We start from the raw sequence: 16804 nt of genomic DNA, 5'->3' as shown, positions 1-16804 counted from the left end.
TCTGCCGGCCTCTCTGCCTACTTGTGATCTCTGTCTGTCAAATAAATAAATAAAATCTAAAAAAAAAAAAAAAAAAGAAAGAAAGAAAGAAAGAAAATAAGCCCAATCTCCTACCCACCCCTGCCCTGCTTTTTTAAAGAGTTCCCTGGGGAAAAATTGCCACTTTGCAAAACCCGTGAAATGCCTGCCTGTTAGAAAAAAACCTTTCTGCAACCTGAAGCAAAATGAGTGTAAAAGTAAAATGAAAACACAGACAAGAAACCAGAAGAAGGGAAGTGCTTAAACACATACCGCTTTAAAATTAAAATAATTTTTTGTCAATAAAGAAAATAACCGGGACCTGACTTAAAAGAGAAGAGGAAAAAAGTGCAAGCAGAGTCAGGGCACAAATATGAACATATTTTTCAATGGAGAAGAATGGGGGCAGGTAGGTGGGAGGTGAATTAGTGCCCAGTCCCAGATGTGTGGATACCAAACGAGATCCCATAACCTTCAAGTCTGGGAATTTATCCCAAGGAAATAATTTGAATGAATGAAGTGAGTTACTACATACACGCACAGATGGTTCTCATCTCATTATTTGCCGTGTTTTAAAGAAGTTAGACTTGACTCTGGCAAGAATGGGAGCAGGGTGTTAGGTGTGAGTCAAATGGTCCAAAGGCATTCGGAGTCGGCGAAGGTGTGGAGGATGGGTTTGGCGCGGGAAGGTGGTGGGTTGAGTGGTGGTGAGTCGGTCTAGATAAGAGATAAGGGAGGTCTGACTAAGGCTGTAGCCTCAAGGTTGGAGAGGAGAGATGAGTCAGTGAGATATATAAAGGGTCGTTTAGTCAATGAGATATTTAAAGGATCGTCCACATGTGCATCGGGTGAGGGAGGGGAAGATTCTGGAACGATAGTCAGTTGGGGTGGATGGTGGTGTAACCGAGGAGGGTGGGGGAACAGGTGAGTGAGTCTGGTGTCTGTCTGCCTGTCTGTCTGTGTGGGGGCTGGAGCGGAGGGACGGAGGAAGGAGGCAGCTCTGGGGTATGTCAAGTTGGAGCTCCCCGCAGAATAGACAGGGGAATCCGTCCAGGAGAAGGTGAGCGGAACTGTGGGTCTGGGCTGAGAGAGGAAGGAGGCTGGAGATAAGAACGGCAAATAAATGTTCCCCAGAAGAATTGTAAGGTCATCAGTGGCTTCGTCCTTTTTTATCTTGGTCTTCTTCAAGCCGGGTCCTTCCAAGCAGCCCACGCTCTTGACTCTGTTCTGGAAGGTCTCTGCTCCCTGAGTCAATGACCGCGCACGCTCGTCACCTTTCCTTAGTTCCAAACTTGTTTCTGTCCTTTTCATTTAAAAAGTTATTTAAAAAGGCAATAGTGCTCCCTCAAGGAATCCATTTTTCCTGTAGGAAAAAAAAAAAACCTAGAAAATACAGATCATTAAACAGAAAAATTCAAGTCCCAGAGCACGCTGGTGTATATCCTTCCAACCCGTACCCTTCACGCGCCACCTGCTCATTGGTTCGGCTTCCTCTCCATCACGTGTGTCCGGGCACACGCTTCCAATGATCATTTATCACCACGAAACCTGAATAATTATTTGCATCGTTGTATCTCTTAAAAGCTGAGTAGCTCAATGAATGTATTCTTACAGACGGACTTTTACCCAAATGAGACCAGTTGGTAGGTAACATTTTAGAGTGTGTTTTCCTCGTGCATGAATGCATCCCAAGTGCCCTTTACATACTCGTGCCAACTTGATGCTCCTTAGTATGGAATTTAGCTGTACGGCTGAGCCTGAATTTATCTAAGTCCCTGACTGTTGGATATTTGAAGTATTTCCAGTTTTCCTCTGATCTACTGTTTTCAACGTCTCCATATATAAGCCTTTGCCTGCTTCTCTCATTATCTCCTAAAAATGGAATTGTTGGGTCCAAACTTTGCCAGATATTCAGCTTTTGATGGAAGTCGGCAAACTGTCTTCCAAAAAACCCACCAATTTACATTTCTACTTTTTTTGCTTTATTTAAAACTTTGTTCCTATCATAAAAACAGGGTCTATCAACTATAGACAGAAGACAGATAAGCAAATAGAGAGACGTAAGGAGCCTATAATCCTGGGGTGCAGCTTTGTAAACCCCTCTTAGGAGAATCAGTCCTGGGTTCGTCTAATAGAGGCCCTCGGGAGGCTGACTTTGGTTGGAGGTACAAGTTCGCCATCACAGGCTGTGTGGTTTTAGGTGAGTTACTTACGTCCCCAGGCTTCTGTTACTCAGCTGGAATCTAAAAGGTGGCAGTGGGAGTGTGTACAGGTGGTCTTAAGGGTACATGACAAGCATCTCACCCAGCGCCTGGCAGGTTCGAAAGTCTTGAGCCAAGCTGCTATAATTCTGTTGCACCTTGCTTTCCTACCCTGCTTCTACATACGAGCATCTTCCATTTGTGCCCAGCGGACGCTGGTAGCTCTGATCTTTGACACGAACCTTGGGCGTGTAGCTCCCGTCACAAACACCATCCACGGTATTTTGCTGGCGTCCAGTTTTCGATTGGTCCCGGCCAAACTCGGTCCAAGCTCCTCCTCCTGCCTGCCCCCCCCCCCCCGACTTACCCACTGCCTCCATCCTCCGCGGTGCCCGGGCAGAAACCACCAGAACCTCCCCTTTCCCTTCCACAGTGAACTGGGTTTCCGCTCTGTCATTGCCCTACGCCGAGTGCGACTGCAGTCAGAAGGACCTCGGCTGAACTCCTGGCACTGCTGCTCCCATACTGTGTGGCCACAAGCAGCGGCTTCACTCCCGTAAGCCTCAGCCGCTTCGTCTGGAAGATGGGGTGAGAGCCGACCTGCCGCTTAGGTAGAGTAAGGCAGCAGGTGCTCAGCATGTCCAAAGGGGGAGCTGCGGTTAGCCTCCTTATCACGATTATCACCCTCTGGTGCTCTCTGGCCTTGACAATGGGTCAGGTGCAGCTCCAGGCCACTTATGGCTCTGATATGACCTTGAAACCCACCCCCACCTTCCACCTTTCCTGGCCTGAATGTCACTGTGCTGCCGGGATGACCTCTCCATGGCATGTCTGCAGTGTGTCACTCCGCTCAAGCCTCTCAATGGCTCCCAGTCACCAGCAAACTAGATCCCGAATTGTCCTAGCACAGTTTCCACCATCCTGTGTCTCCTTCTAGCCTGGGCACTCCTCCGCTGTACCTGCCCAGACCGGCGTCCCTCTCTCCGTCTCTGCACCAGCCTTCTGTCTGTCTGCTCGCTTTCCCACCTGTCCGTGATGGCCCCGCCACTGCGACAACAGCGTTCCCCAGCACCCCCAGCCTGGCTCAGACTGCCTCCTGGAATGGCCTTCTCCCACCGGCTTCTGGAACATTCTACTCCCCTCCCCCAAGCCCCACACGTGGTGTGCCCTTCTCTGCATCACATGCAGGGCGACACTGGGCCCTTCTTGACAGCAGATGCCCTTTTCGTTCACCGCTGCCCCCACCACCCCCGTGCCCCCAGCTCCTGCCACAAACCCTCCATGTTTGTTTTTTAACCGCACTGTTAATAAATAACATTCTTCTGGGAGGTAGATGTACAAAAGTTTACCCACAGGCCAAAGGTTTTACAGCGATGGTTTACCTGGCTTGAGACTTACTCTGAGATGAAAAGGGCAAAGAATGGCAAAGACCTCCCCCCCGCCTCTCAGGGGAGATGATGTGTCGGTGGACGCCCCACACACGTGCGCTGGGATGCGTGCACACAGGGACTGTCCCGTGCGGGGCTTCGTGCTGGTGGGGGGAGCATGGAACATATGTTGTCTGTCTTTCTGAGCCCCTCGAGGCAAGAGAGCAGCCATTAGGGAGGCTTGCCCACTCTCCCTCTGGGGCAGGTTAAGAGCCGCCCTACAAAGGGAGGGGTGAGGCTGAGCGCGCCGCCTTGCTTTCCCAGAGGCATGTAAGTTTCAAGAAAATCTGTTTCGTCCTGTTGAGAAAGATGATGCAATGCGTCTAGAAAGGAAGTGGGGAGTTGCCTACTACTACAAGCTAAGGAATGTCACGTCGCTGGAGTGCTCTCCACATTCCCAGAAATATGCCTTGGTTAAAAAGGAGGTGGGTGACTCAGTGTTGCCCTGGCTTTGGACAGATTAACCACGGATTTATAATGAGGACAGGATGGCGGAAAGCGCCCGTTGGTGTGAGTTGCCAAGACCCCGGGCGGTGTGTCCCTGCACCTGGGGGCTGCTGTGGCCCTGGGCGTGTGGGGCCGAACCCAGGAAGCCCAGCACAGTTTAATGAAAGGAGGAGTAAGAGGCCCTCCTCTGTCTGCCTTACGGTTCCAAACTATATTCATGTGCCTAACCAAACTCCCTGAGTTCAGACATGGTTCTGATTATTTGCTCTGCAGAACTGGGGGTGTGTGCCAGGTATGGGGGGGGGCGTGTCTATCCTTAGAACAGGTTCCCGTAATATGATTCTTCTCTTCTTTTCAGAGAAATTGGAGCTTTATTCTAACTTGGCTATTCCTTCCTGGTCTCCATATTTCCTCCCTCCCTCATTCTCCAGATGAAACCTTTTTCTAGGTAGAAAGACCTGGAAAATTAGTGCAAAGGCAAGAATTTGGCAACTGTGTCTGAAAATGAAGCCTATGCCGTGCAGGAGTTCTATGATGTTCTAGAAACCAGCCCCCTGGCCCTTCCTACCCGCCTGGCCACCGGGCTAATGAGCCGTGAGCCGGGACCAGTGGCTAGCTTGCACTGCAGAGGTTCTGGGCTTTCCAGGGGTCTCCTCTGAGCCGCAGTCCCCATGCACCCAGGCCGCATCCAGCCAGCCTCTCAGCAGTGACCGTTCCAGGGCCTGGAGCCAGACGCAATGCTGAGCTGTGGGCGCCTCCCAGGCTCTGTTTACAAACTTCTACTTCCAAACACACATTTACCCACCTGGAAGAGAGAAATCTTGGGCAGATTGCCCAAGGTTGCGAATAGGAAGAACCTCACTTCCACTAAAGGCAAGGAAGAGCAACACCAGCTCCGAAAAATCCTTGAGATCCCACCAAACAAAGACTAGTGACCAGAGGCCGGGAAGGAGGCAGGTGGATGACTGAGCCCTTCCCACCGTGCAGCCAGCGGAGACGGCTCCTAAACTCACGATCATGGAAACTCCCTGCTCCGTGCCTCGATGCTTTTTGTTTGTGTGGCTACTCAATCAATACAGAGAGAGCCTTTCTGTATCACCTACCTTGGTGGGTGGATTTGGCACGGTGACATGGGATCCAGAGGTCGAAGGCTTGGAGCTGGACAGGTGGTTTCTGGCTCCCCATTTTCCAGCTGTGAAAGTCGGACCCCATTATTTAGCCTCCCTGGTTTGACTCTCTACATTTAAGGCTTAGAAATAACGACAGCCCCCATCTCACAGTGTTGTGAGTAGGACATAATAATGTCCTAATTTTGTAAAGTGCCCACAACGGTGCCTGGCACACATGCAACGATGCTTGGCAAGTCAATAGATGCCAAGATTCCCTCCGCGGGGAGCGCTTATGACCAGGTAGTGCTTTTCCGTGCGGGGGTCTCCATCCCAGGCCTTTGCGGCCTCAAGTCTTGCACCATGGAGTCTCAGGGTTCGATCCCACAGCTCTACCAGAACCGAGTGTGAAACGACAGAGCCCAGCAAAGAGCAAGGGAAGTCAGAGCCCAGGTGAGACTCAGAAGGCACAGAAGGGAAGGTCCGCCATCAAAGATGCTGTCCTGAAACGGCGAAGCTTGCACGTTCGTTCCGAGTGAAAGATTCAGATGATGGGGGAGGGGCAGTTTGCAGCCCCACATCCCGGAGGAGTGTGCCTTCTAAGGGGAAATCAACTTTTGGAAACTCTATTCTTCACCTCTTCCAAACACCTGCTGGAACAGAGTGCTGCTGAGATCTGTCATTGCCTGGGTCGTGATGGGCAAGAGCTGGAGAACCCCCCGACCCCGGGAAGACTGGAGGGAAGAAAGCTGGACACTTAAACTGCATCCCCACCGCGGCCTGAGGCCGTCACCTGGGGCCGTCACACCTCTGCTGCCTGGTTGTGTCACGGTGAGACACCCGGGGCCCCGTGCTCAGAGGTGACCCATGCATGGGGTTTAATGCTCTGCAATCCTGGTCTTGAACTTAATAATTTAATCCTTGACTTTGTGGTTTGTAAGTGAAGTTCCATGGGGGTGATGGGGCACGTGTCGGGGACTTGAAGCTTCCCATGCAGCCATGTCTGCCCCCTTCCCTGTCCTCGGGTGTCCCTGGGGGACCAGATCCCCTTCTCTGTCCCTGTCGAGAGACCACTGACACCCCCTGCCCCCAGTGGGACCTAGCCCAGGGGACTTGGAACATCGCCCTCAACACACACACACACACACACACACACACACACACACACACATGCACGCACACACAGAGTCTCAGGGCAGGGATCCCACACAAGGCTGGCCTGGGGCTTATGCTCCCAGTGAGGTCTGCACAGATCTCCTCTCCTCCCGTCCGAGGGAGAATACGCATTAAATAGCCAAAAAAGAAAAAAGGAGAGAGAGAGAGAGAGAGAGAGAGAGAGAGAAAACAAAATATATAAAGCCAGGTTGGGAGAGACCACAGGAAAAAAAGCCGAGCTTTTTTTCTGCTTTTGGAAAAAGGAGTCTTGCCCTGTTGTTTGACCCTGGGGCCCCCAAATGATGTAGCAGCCTTGTCTCTGGCTCTCCCTGTCTCTGATGTGTACATCTCACCTCAGCAGGAGGCGCCAGCCCGGTGGACACGGTCAAGTTCCTACATTTTGGAGTTTTGTCTGTTACAAAGCAGAGGGCAAGCTCTCCTGTCATTCGGGGGATGCTGAGCGGGGCCACCGGACCCACTCTGTGGGGGCTTCGTAATTCTGGGGGCTTGGAGTCCTGGGGGCTTGTCACCTGCCCCAAGCCCAACTTCCTTGTCTTGTGAGGATAATAGGCAGTATGAGTTTCAAGATCTTTTCTGTCTCTAAAAATATCTTATGGTTCTGGGTACATGATACAACCCATTTCCTGGGAAATGGCTCATTTTCTGTGAAAATCCAGTGCAATAGATAACAGATCTTCCAGTATCCTGGCAACAAAGTTTTTTTTTTTTTTTTTTAATAGCTACTGGTGGTGGGAAATCAATGGAAAAGGACCTGTGTTTGAGGTGCTGTTCCATGATCCAGAGTGATTGAGAAATGTCATGGCAGCTCAGACCTGGGCTTGGTGGATGGTGGAGGGCAGGTTAGTAAGCTCTGCTTCTGCCGCTGGGCAAGGTGGCACAGGAAGGTGAGGCATAAATCACAAATAGAAAAACTACTGAAACTCTCTCTGTGACTATGTGCTGCAATTTTTGCTCTCTTTAAAAAATGTAATTATTGGGGTCTCTGGCTGGCTCCTTCGGCAGATCATGGCAACTCTTGGTCTTGGGTTTGTGAGTTTGAGCCTCACGTTGGGTGTAGAGATGACTTAAAAATAAAATCTTTTCAAAAATTACTAAAATAAAAGCGGGGGGACTCCCAGCTGGCTCAGTCATTAAGAATCTGCCTTCAGCTCAGGTCATGATCCCAGGGTTCTGGGATCGAGTCCTACATCCGGCTCTCTGCTTAGCAGGAAGCCTGCTTCTCCCTCTCCCACTCCCCCTGCTTGTGTTCCCTCTCTCTGTGTGTCTCTCTCTTTGTGTCAAATTAATAAACAAAATCTTAAAAACATTAAAAATAAGTAAAAAAAATAAAATTTTATTACTGGGAAGTGTTGTTCTCCAAAAGACCAGAGAAATATATCTAGAAAGGGTAAAAGGAAGTTCCAGATTGGTGGCTGAAGTGTCCCCTTCCAGATCAGCACAGAAGTCCACAGTCACCCAGGAAAGAAGGCCCCCGCCCTCGTCCACATCTCTGGTATAAAAATGTCCGCCACAGAGCCGTTGGGAACATTGCACTCCGGCCGTGTCCCCGCAAAACCTTTCCTGGGTTGCAGTTGAACAACTCAGCCCGTCCGAACTGACGTGGGGAATGTAGGCCACATCTCCAGTCTGAGACCTTTTCCTCTCCCCAGATCGGTGGCAGATAATGTTTTAACCATAAGAAGGAGACTCGTATTCAGCATTCCTGACTTATTTTTATTTCTCCCTACAGTGGGATGGAGAGGCTAAGAAACAGTGTTATCACCTTGTTAAATGTGCCCATAAATTTTTAAATGCAGGAGAGAAAGTTCATACACACACGGGGACCTGCAGTGTTTGCCTGTGAGATTTCCGGATTATGACAAATACTTCCTATCCTTGAGACCGCTTTTATGTGTGTGCTCAGGAAGGGGTTTTGATGACACGGAGGATCTCACCATTTCTAGCTGGCGTCTCCCAGCTGGATGAGTTACCCTTCGTGGCGTCGATCTTTGCCTTGTTATGTGCCAGAGACCGGCGTTCTGCGCAATAGCGTTCGGCAACAGCTTCCCAGGCTTCGGTGAGCAAAATCGTCTTTTAGGATAGAGCATGGCTGGGATTTCAGAAATCCCGTTCCTTCAGAGCGTCAGGGCTGACCCAGGAAAAGGACCAAAGAATACAAGGGGGAGATTATCATCAGGAAAATTTACAAAAGGCCACAAAGATTTTGTGATAACCGCAGATGCTTAAAACGGTTAAAAAATCACACATGCTGTTACTGCTTCAGGTTCAGACTCTTTCCTGTGACGGTGCAATTAGCGGAGAAGGAATTTCCTCCTTTCTCTGAACGAAGCTAGGCGGCAGGTCCACGATGTCTGGAGAGAAAGCGAGAAGACAGCAGCTTCCCTTTCAGCGAACAGGAACTTCTAATTTCAGACCAGATGCAGCGATCTGCGGCAAATGTTTGACGGATAGCAACAAGTAACTAACTCCCTTCTCTTCAAAGATGTGATCGGTAAAGACCCCAAGGGTTCCAGGGCCAGGCTTCTCCCCGCTGTTCACACATTCTAGAAAAATAACTCAACCTGCCGGTACATGAGTTTTTCCCAAATGCAAAATCAGAAGAAAATATCTTAACCCATTTTGCAGAATTATTGCAGGGAAAGCACAACCATGAGTAACATTTGAGAAGGGCTTGACTTGGAGCTAATTGTTAACATAACAATTAGCCAGGCTGTGGGGGAAGCCTGACTGGGGTAAAGTTGCAGCCTCTCGGCCATTCACCTGTATGGGATCTCTTGTCCAGCATTAGTAAATGTCCCCTTGGGGGTCCTTAGTGACATAAAAGCCCATGGAAAGCAGAAGGCGCATCATGCCAGAGTCTGAACTTTCGATAGGAAAACTGGTACTTCTGAGCACTCTCTTGGCCCATCAGAGAAATTCTTTTTATTTTATTACATACACAGTTTCCTCTTTCCCTTGATCATCAATCAGAACCTTTTCCAGCTAAAAGGAGGGTTAGGGATATTCTAGTTTTTCCTCATTGGACCAACCCCAGGTCCCAGAGCTGAGCGGCGGTGCTGAGCTTGCTGACTCAGAGCACGGTTCAGAGGGATCACTGAGCTCAGCTCAAGGGCAGCCCCGCACCACCCGCTATGTGCGCTATTCCCACCATAAGAGCTTTCTTCCTTGGACTCGGCTGCAGTGTGTCCTTTTATAGAAACACTCTTGCTGACAGAATGCCACAGGGCCACTCTCAGGATGGGATCCTGGGTCAGTGGATGGAAAAAGTCGGTCAGTCATTGTCTGTGGATTTCCCGAGTTAGCACACTGTGATCTTCCTTCACAATCTTATGAAACAGGCATCCGTGGAAAATGCGGATGAGAAGTGTAAGCAACTTCTCCCAATGGTGGGAGGTCAGGCCTGAAGCCCAAATTCCAAGGCTCTCCCTCCTGTTCCTCCCCCCAAGGCATTCTCAGAGAAACTGTCTAGGACAGGTGGCCGAGGCAAGCACTTGGCCTCAAGAGGGAGGTCAGGGCTGGACTCTTGAAACCAGAGGGTAGGCTTGAAGGAACAGGCAAGAAGCCAGCTCCCAGACCCCTTGCACAAGGGGGGGGGGGCAGAGCTAAGTAGATGCCAGGGCTGGGGACGTGGGCCCCACAGTGGCACGTTTCGCTTGCCCTCTGCCCTGAGCAAACCCCGCCCCGGTTACTTGTTGAGGGATGGGGCCTTGCCTCTGGGATGTAGTGGCCCTTCTGACTTCCACCAGAATGTTTCATGCTGAGTCAACGCCTTGCAAAGTCCTTTCAGCACATAACAGCTGGTCACTGAGCCGGGGCAAGGAACACCATTCCCCCCACCCCCCCGCCCCGCCCCGGACACCCAGCGAGGTTACAAGCAGGGGACCCAGGCAGCCCGGCTGCAAGCCTGCCTCCCCCCACTTCCCAGCCGCAGCAGCTTGGGCAGGTCTTGAAGCGCCGGTGTGTCTCCGTTCCTTCATCTGTAAGACGGAGCCCGTGGTAGAGGATAACGGGACCGTCTCGCGGGGCTTGGAACAGGAAACGAGTTAGTCCACCCGAAAGTGCTTGGAGTGGACCTGGCACATAGTAGGTGCTAATCCCGGATGGCTATCATTGGTTTCTTTCTCTCTCTCTCTTTTAAAGATTTTATTTATTTATTTGAGAGAGAGAGAGAGAGAGAGAGCCAGCACTAGCGCAGAGAGAGGAGACCCCTCCCTGCTGAGCAGGGACCCCGATGCGGGGCTCGATCCCAGGACCCTGCGATCATGTCCTGAGCTGAAGGCAGATGCTTAACGGACTGAGCCACCCAGGCGCCCCTGTCTCTGGGTTCTGAACACATGGATCATGGCCCCGGGGCAGCGATCCCCGGTCCCCTGCAGGGACCTCACCAGGACCTCATCCAGGCGGAGGACACGCTGTGATCTGAGTCAGGCCATTCCATTTCTGGACTGCTCTGACTAAGAACTTTCTTCCTTGTGTTCAGCCAAGTCCACCTCCCTGCGACTCCCACTCACCGATCCCAGCTCTGCCAGAAGGCAAATGTCAAGAAAATATTCTTGAAAGAGAGAACATAGAAGGTAAATAATAATGAAAGCCTCGGGTTGAGGAATTACAGTCTCTCTCCCAAACGTCCCCACAGCGAAGCCCAGCCTGGGGGGGTGGGGGGGGGTAGTCAGTCCTTGGAGTTAAGTTTGAAAACCAGCAGAAGTTCTTCGTGCTTCTGTGCTTCCTTCAGAAATGCACAAGACAGGTTCTTTCTCCATTTTTTTTTCAGACCCAAGTATGCTGTCAGACCGCCATGGGATCAAGTCACTCCAAATGTACAAAGGTGACAGTCACAAAGGCTACAGAGCCGTGACCTGACCTCACTTCATACGTGCTGTCTACCCCGTAATCACCGTGCACTGGGGGTGTGCCCTGGGGAGGTGGTGACGCAGGGCAAGTCTCCTGTTTGCACAGCCTTTCTAGAATCACGTGTAAAATCACGGCCCATGTGTCCCTCTTTCCCACCTTTGGTGGCGTGTACTATGCTGTAAGATGAGGGCACACATTTTTTTCTGTGTAGATTGGACAGTTCAGCTCCCCAGTGACTCCTGTTAAAAAGGATTTGAAATGGAATTTTTCAGCGTTGAGAGTTGAGAAGGTTCTGGAGACCCACTACCCCCCACTGTGAGTATACAGAACACGACTAAGCCACATACGCAGAAAGGACGCGGACGGTGAGCCCAACGCTCTGTGCTTCCCACCATGGTAACAATGTCCATGTGAGGGTGAATCAGAGAGATGAGATAAAGCGACGGCGTGCGGCAAACGATGTGAGAGGCAAGCTGGAGACGGAGGGCTTGTGTGCTCTTCTGTATGATCAGACTTCGTGGAGAAGTTTACATGTAAAAATAATAATAGGGCAGAAGTAGAGGGGGTTGAATGGGAACAAGTGTATCCACAGGTTGGCCCCCGGAGAAGGTGGGTGGGTATGAGTCTATTTCTGTGCATGTTTGCTGTCTTTTGTAATTAAAAAAAATTTTTTTTTAAATGTTTTAAAAGCATAAAACATTTAAAATATTCCAAAAAAAAAAATGGCTTGAGCATTTCAAGAATAAATTAGTGAAAACTCAGGACACGTGTTGGCGACCCCCATCTATTTCAGGTGGGGCAGGAGTGACTTTGGTCCATAGCTCTTGGTGGTAGAAGTGTCACATAATGTTCCCAAACCAAAGGGGACTCGGCTCTGAGCATTATGGGGTCAGGCAGCTGGCGGATCAGTCATTGGTAGGGGACCGTGTGTCCTCCAAGGGCTCCTCCAAGAACCCAGGCTGAGCAGTGGACCCCAGCTCTCCAAAGCTTTCCAAGGACTTGACCCCAGAGACCCTCCAAGTCCTTCTCAAGGTCAAAGGGCCCTCTCTCCACTCCCAGTAGGCCTGACCCAAAGCCCCACAAGGTCCCCCCGCACACGGAAACTTTCTGCCACGTTTCCTGGTCACTTGGGGTGAGCCTCCCTCTTTTGCCACTGGGACAATCCATTTTATCTCCCTCCTCGAGCCTAAAACAGAAAAGCTTCTTAGCACCCCACTCCCCTCCAGTGGGCACTGTAAGGAGCTCAGACCTCCTGGATTCAGCAGGGGCTTTGGGAAGGAAATGGTGTACACTCCCCTGGTGCTTTTGCCAGGGAGGAACCCCCAGAGGCAAACAGACACCCAGGATGTGGGTCTGTCCCTCAACCTCAGCAGCTCACGTGAGTGAGGGCTGGGGGTGCTTAGAAGGCCACGTGATCACTCCCTGTCTGAGTCTCCCGTGACCACCCAGAGTGTGCCTTCTGGGTAGGACGGTCCTATCGGCGACCCCTGGAGTCAGGCTTGGAGATGGGGGGGTACATCAGCCTGGGTTCCATGCGGCTCACAAAGAAAAACTTGTGTTTGCCTCAGACACAGTTGTGTTCCCAGTGTTTTAAACATTAACTGGCACCAATGCCATCTCCTCCCTCTAGGTCAATCCTTCATCCCTTGGAATCAGGCACAAACAAGTGGAGTCCCAGTGGCCTCCCAACCTGATTCCGGGGACCCCTCTCTCGCGAGGCTGAGCTCCCCAGGCCTCTGGAGCACAGCGGCGTCTGGCTCACCTCCTGCTCCTTCCTCCTCCTGCCTCGAAGTGCATGGCCCACGAAGCCGGGGCCAAAGGTTCTGGCCTTGGACCTCTGTCCCCCCCCGCCCTCCTGGGTCACAACCGCTAGTTTGCTGAGGGCATGAACTTTCTCCTGAATGAACGAGGGGCATTGAGTCAGCATGCAGCTGGCCCTCCTGGGCACCCGGACCCTCCCTGGCTCCACATCGCTGCCCAGGGGTCCCCTCCTCATTCACCCAGCCCCTCGAGGGTCCTCCCCCTGCTCCCAAGTCACAGACGCCCCGGGGAGGGGGAGGGAACACAGGGCTGGCCGCCCCACCAGGTCATCCTCTGACCCACCTGCCACTTTCTTTCTCACAAGTGCCCAGCTCCTACCATCGGAGCCTTTTGTTTGACGGCCACTACCTCTCTCCCTCTCCCTGCATTTGGCTGGGGGAAATTGAGCCCGTGGGAGGGACTCCCCTCGACGGTGCCACGCACCCCTGCCTGTGAGGTTGCCGAATCGAGGGGCTTGGCAAGGTGCTTGCTCAGCTCCACACGTGCTCCTGGGAGCCTCCCATTTCTCCTGGGCGCCCCCACCACCTTGGATACGACCCAGTATTGCTGCCCCTGCCTAGACTCTGTGTCCAGCAAGTGTTTACTGAGCACCTGCTGCACGCCGGGCACAGACAGCTGGACAGTGCCACAGAGGTGACGGAACTCTGGACTGGATGGTAGCTTTCTGTTTATGCGACGTTTCCGGATTTGGGCCGTTGTGTTGCGGTTGTGTACAGGAATGTTTTAGGGAAGTACACAGAACACGCTGCCTGTGACTTACTCTCAGATGGTTCAGGGAAAATAGGAACGTGTGTGTGTGTGTCCATATGTGACTGTGGGTGTGTGTATTTGCGTGGGCATGTGTGCATACATGCGTGTGTGTACATGTGTGTACGTGTGCATGCACGTGCGTGTGGTGGGGGCGTCTGAGTAGAGAGAGCTGGAAAGGGAGAGAGACAATGATACAGCAAGCAGGCAAAGTGTGAGGATGACTCCTAAGTCCTCACCAGCTGGGTTATTATGCCAGTCCCGCATGCAGAATTGCTTGGTACAGGACACCTCCTGGGTACCCCACTGTTAACTAGGATGCACGACCCCAAATCGCTTTTTCCCCTTTGTCCCAGCGACCTCACTTTGCCCAGGGCCCCCCCCCCCCGCCCCCGCCCCAGGCTCCAGCTCCCTCTCCTCCTCCCCTTCATTCAAGTGGCAGGCGGGTCTTCCTTCTTCCTCTGACCGGCTCCTCTGCATCTCCTTTTCTGTTCCAGCACACAGAACCCCCACCAGGATTGCTCCAACGGCCTCCCACCTGGGCTCGTGTCCCCCAGGCTGAGCACCTGCCATTCGGCGACATTTGCAACCAGCCCAACTTCCTGTAACTCAAGAACACACTCCAAAGCATCCATTCCTCTGCCATCTCTGATTTTTTTTTTTTTCACAAATATTTGTTTCATCTTCCAGTTTTCTCAAAAGTCCTTGGAAGAAGGCATTGCTCCAACCCGGGACATGGCTTGTCCCGTCTGGGGTGCCGTGCATGTGGCCGGATGCCTGGCTGCGGGAGTGTAATAGACACCTAATCCATTAATGGCTTTTTCCTTATTTCTGAGTGATTCAGCGATACCAGTGCTCACCTTACGTATTTGGAGTCATAATGAAAGAGAATAAAGGACAAGATCAGGACCCTAGGGCTGCTTGGGGTCCTGCCCCAGGGTGCCCCGATGTCAGGGACAATAGTCCTTGGGATCTCTCACAAGGTTCTGCCAAAATCTGGCCTGGAAGAACTAAAGGCCAATTCTGGGCAGCTCTGTATTTTCATGTTCCTGATTGAAAGCATTTAAAAACTCATGATATGGGTTTTAGAACATAGATTTATTTCTATAAATGTTCCAAAGCTTAACCCAGTTTAAAACACACTCCCAAATTGGGTGCTGCCTCTTAGATTTCTTATTTCCCAGCCCCAAACATGTATTTTTTAGTATCGCCACAAACAGCAATTGATTCCATTTCTAGCTGCTTCCAAAACAACTCTAATGGCCCAGTCGCTGTCCAAGCAAGGAAAAGTCCGGGAGGGTGAGCCCCCTTCTGTCATCATCAGAAGCCCAGTCATCCAGCTACCTGTCTCACAGCAGCCCCGATCCCCTATATTTAATCCCTTGTTTCTTGATATTTCATAACTTCAGTTCATAAAAGAGACCATGATGTCATGCCTAATAAATGCCAAAGGAGGCTTTTCGAGAAGTGACACCAAACAGAGCAGGATACCGGAGCCAAGTTTGCTCAGGCAAGGGCTCAGGTATCCGTCGTCATGTAAGTTTTCATCTGGGAGGCTGGTTCATAAACAGGGTTTGAAGAGGTTTTGATCTCTCTGAACTTGAAAGCGCTGTGGTTTGAGCCCACACAGGATGGACTCGTGAGACTCTCTGTGTCATTGGGAGAGCAGGTACGAAAACATGCATGTCCTCCCAGAGCCAGTAATATCAGGGACCGCTTCCTGTGAGTGGATTTATTTTTCACTATAATGTAAACTTCCTGTTGCGATTTTAACCGATTTCCTCCAGTCCACTTCTCGGGGGAGACGGTCATCGGTTCGTCATGACCCTCTGAACAATGCTTTAGCCTTTCTATAGGAACATAGCGTGACCGAGCTTTGTTCTGGGGACCATCTGCTTCGATTGTGTTTGTCCAGGTGTGATGTGTTTTATTTCTCCTTAATTCCCGGATTCTCTGTTTACTTTTTGAAATTAGAACATATGCTGTCTATTCACAGATCCGGAGGAAAGAAGAGTGTCTTGGCCATAGGAGGGTGTTCAAATGATGACTTGGCTCATCAGATGCTAAACTCAAGACAGCTGGCTGAGCGAGCCCCGTGCTATCTCCCCTCAAAGACGATATTTGCAGGAGGAAGAAATCTCAGAGATACTCAGGTCCATCCTTCTCCCGAGTGGGCTTCCATGGAAACCCCAGCCATCCACAGTTATAGTCTTTACGGACATAAGCGAGGGGCCGTTCCAGAATTAACCATATGTTGACTCCCCCTGATTTTCTGCTGAAATAACCCAGCAAATGTATCTGGGATGATTCTAGACCCTTCTAACTGCTTCTCTCCCCCACCAGTGCAGCCCCAGGGACCCCTGGCACCGAGGTATCCAGCAGAACACAGGTGACCAGCAGAGAAGGTTCGCTGCTGCAGGGAGTCACACTGTCGCTCAGAAAAGGGTGCCTCCACCAAGGCCAGGGGGCATCAGGCTTCGTGCAGAGATGGCTTGCATCTCACACACCTTCTCCCATCATCTCCCTGGACCACCGAAGAAAAATTAGAATGCAGCACCTGGGTGACTCAGTGGTTAAGCCTCTGCCTTCGGCTCAGGTCATGATCTCAGGGTCTTGGGATCGAGCCCCGCATCAGGCTCTCTGCTCAGCGGGGAGCCTGCTTCCCCCCCCCCCTCCCCTGCCTGCTTCTCTGACTACTTGTGATCTCTGTAAAATAAATAAAGAAAATCTTAAAAATATTTATATATATACACACACACCCCATTTTTGATTGGATCTAAACAGATGACCAGGGACCCAACTAAGTGGCTTTCAAGCTTCCATTCAACGGTGGGCCTGATAGGTGCTGAATTCTGTTCTAGGGCGAGGAGCAATGTACCTGCTCTCGTGAGCCCAGGCCAGGATGGGCAACGGGGCTGCCAGATAAAAGACTGCAAGGATGTTCTTCTGCCCAAGAACCACGCAGAGTTTATCTGAGATTCACATTTAACTGGGTGTCCTGCATTTCCAT

At 51.2% G+C, this 16804-nt stretch overlaps 2 long non-coding RNA genes across 4 annotated transcripts; one reads left to right on the top strand and one right to left on the bottom strand.

The window, feature by feature from the left end:
* Positions 1-271: 271 nt before the first annotated feature.
* Positions 272-3510, bottom strand: LOC132001160 (uncharacterized). The gene is made up of 3 exons (XR_009399546.1): positions 3179-3510; positions 2462-2795; positions 272-1381 (listed from the first exon to the last, which is right to left on the bottom strand). It is a non-coding gene; the product is annotated as an uncharacterized LOC132001160 (long non-coding RNA).
* Positions 3511-8686: 5176 nt separating this feature from the next.
* On the top strand, positions 8687-16523 carry LOC132000709 (uncharacterized). Of its 3 annotated transcripts, none has more exons than XR_009399437.1 (6): positions 8687-8866; positions 10856-10949; positions 11147-11200; positions 11438-11541; positions 15791-15947; positions 16138-16523. It is a non-coding gene; the product is annotated as an uncharacterized LOC132000709 (long non-coding RNA). The 3 variants fall into 3 exon arrangements; XR_009399438.1 differs by lacking the exon at positions 8687-8866 and adding an exon at positions 10261-10458 and having other exon boundaries at positions 11499-11541; XR_009399436.1 differs by lacking the exon at positions 8687-8866 and adding an exon at positions 10261-10458.
* The last annotated feature ends 281 nt before the right edge of the window (positions 16524-16804 follow it).

This window comes from Mustela nigripes, chromosome 14 (genome assembly GCF_022355385.1).
Source record: "Mustela nigripes isolate SB6536 chromosome 14, MUSNIG.SB6536, whole genome shotgun sequence".
NCBI lineage: Eukaryota > Metazoa > Chordata > Mammalia > Carnivora > Mustelidae > Mustela > Mustela nigripes.
Note: the sequence above shows the minus strand (reverse complement) of the source record. Positions and strands in the feature narration are given on the sequence as shown.